The sequence below is a fragment of the Alosa sapidissima genome, chromosome 10 (assembly GCF_018492685.1).
Source record: "Alosa sapidissima isolate fAloSap1 chromosome 10, fAloSap1.pri, whole genome shotgun sequence".
NCBI lineage: Eukaryota > Metazoa > Chordata > Actinopteri > Clupeiformes > Clupeidae > Alosa > Alosa sapidissima.
This window is the reverse complement of record NC_055966.1, coordinates 12897237-12899736: the sequence shown is the minus strand read 5'-3', so window position 1 is coordinate 12899736 and position 2500 is coordinate 12897237. Positions and strand designations below refer to the sequence as shown.

Sequence of the window (2500 nt, the reverse complement as noted above, 5' to 3'; positions counted from 1 at the left end):
GGTGTTTTGTTTTGATACATATTCGCAAACACCACCGCAAGAACAACAGAGAAGAAAAAATAAAAAATAATAGTAGAACGTTATCTCCTGATACTAGTTGAAGATGACTGTGGTTGCAGCAGACTCGAAGTCGGATTCTATTTGCTAGATAGACATAAGCCAACGCTAATTATTTTCAGCTTGTCAGAGACAAGGATATGAAGAACATAATAGTTAAGTAAGTGCACTTTGTGTGCGAAACCAAAAGATCTCTCTATGCCTCGCGAAATAGCACAAGTAATTTAATGAAACATCTAAAGTGGTGCCATGCTAATCTTTTGTATTCTTGTTAAAACACAAACTATGCTCTTAGTAGTGCATGTCAGCTTTGTGCTGTGAACTTGAATTAAAGAGAATAAAGGGATAGAAATGCAGAAAAAGATTGTGGAGCATGGCAATGCCACCGCTCCCACCACGCGCATCATGCACTTTGCGTAGGGCACCAAAGGACAGAGGGGGCACCCAAATATAGCCAATGAAAAGTAGCTTTACTGCAAACGGGGGCCCCTGTGCACGTGCACACTTGGCACAAGCCATGATCCGTCCCTGATGAGCACTGCTCCTATTGATTTCTACTGTTAGCCGTAAGCCTAGTTCAGTCATTATGCTATACCACATCTCCCTCCATTGGAAGAGCAATGAGAAAATAGAGTCCCGAGTGCATTGAGCGTAATAGAGTCCCGAAGCCACGACGTAGCGTTGTCAAGGCAGCGATATCACTGGATCTAAACAAATCAATCTACCATTAGAAATCACCATAGCGGTGGCTTTCTTAATCTATTTCAATAATTTTACAACGTTTCTAAGACGTTAGTATATTTGTTTTACACTGTAGGAATCACATACTACAACATATATTCATACCAACACGATCAAATTCGTGACTACAGAGTTTTATTTTAGCATGGGTTTCCTCCGTAAAAGAGACCTGCATGTAACATGTTAAAATCCTTAAATTCACGGACGTGTTTTGGCTTTATTTTTTTGGGAAAAAACGTCGCTCTTAACAGCCGCCAGTCTTTGAGAAGATGTAAAATATCCACTGGAATTTTCTTTCTTTCTATTACACCTGCCATGGAATCCGTGTTATGTGGCTAAGCTGCTGCCTAGCAGGTAAAACACATTTAAATGGATATATTTATTTTTATTAGCTAGAAATGATGCCACATGTCTACATTCAATGCTATTTATGCCACTTCGAAAGTTTGTTTAGATCCAGTGATTCTACCGTCATGGAAACGCTACGTCACACTTCGGGACTCTATAAACTGCATTTAGAATGCCAAATCCATATTTCTAGATATTTTGGTGAAAGTAACTTAAAAGTAATGCAATAGTAGTGTAATGCCTTACAATTCAGAGACAGTAATATTATAATGTAACAAATTACTTTGAAATGACAGTAATAAGTAATACATAATACATTACGATTTTAAAGTAACTTGCCCAACACTGATGAACACACACATATGAACACACACACATATGAACACACACACACACATATGAACACACACACATATGAACACACACATATGAACACACACACATGAACACACACACACACACACACACACACACATATGAACATACACATATGAACACACACAGACAAGAACACAGCCGTACCATTCCTCTAGAACCGACAGACAAGAACACAGCCGTACCATCCCTCTAGAACCGACAGACAAGAACACAGCCGTACTATCCCTCTAGAACCTGCAGACAAGAACACAGTTGTACTATCCCTCTAGAACCCACAGACAAGAACACAGCCGTACCATCCCTCTAGATCGCAGAACAAGAACAACTCTGGGCCGAGAGGTGGGCGAATGGACATCACCAGGGACAACAGCACCTTTTCATGCCTGATAACGATATGACAACTTTGAGTACCTACCGACACCAACATCAATCTGATCACTGTGTGGGGCGGAAGCTGCACTGAATACAACAGGAAAGCCCTGCAGCGCATAGTGAACACAGCTGGAAGGATTATTGGTGCTTCACTCCCCTCCCTGAAAGACATTTACACCACCCACCTCACCCGCAAGGCGACCACAATTGTGAGTGATGCAAGTCACCCCGCTCACAACTTGTTTGATCTACTGCCCTCTAGGAAGAGGTACAGAAGCCTGCGCTCCCGCACCACCAGACTCACCAACAGCTTCATACACCAGGCTGTTAGGATGCTAAACTCTCTCCCCCCTCTCCCCCCTCCACCCTCAGCTACATAACATCCTGAACTTTGGACCCACAATGGCTGCCTTGCACTACTCCACTTGCACTACTCCACTTGTACACTTGCACACTTTGCACACTTTGCAACTTGTTGTCCTGTTGTCCTGAAAACACAACACACTTCTGCTGCTGTTACATAACTTGCACCACTATGCCACTTGCTTACTTAGGTCAAACAGAACTACCTCAGCCATTTATTGGCCTGACTTTGCACTATTAT

General features: G+C 42.3%; 1 protein-coding gene and 1 long non-coding RNA gene across 6 annotated transcripts in view; one reads left to right on the top strand and one right to left on the bottom strand.

Moving 5' to 3' along the window:
• The window catches only part of LOC121721192, a 15612-nt gene extending 14815 nt beyond the window's left edge, over positions 1-797 (top strand). Inside the window, exon 3 of the long non-coding RNA XR_006034763.1 lies at positions 690-797. This is a non-coding gene — a long non-coding RNA (uncharacterized LOC121721192). The remainder of the gene's footprint in view (positions 1-689) is intronic.
• pou2f2a (POU class 2 homeobox 2a) overlaps positions 1-2500 on the bottom strand; it is a 68106-nt gene that overhangs the window by 30178 nt on the left and 35428 nt on the right. The gene's annotated exons all lie outside the window — the stretch shown is intronic.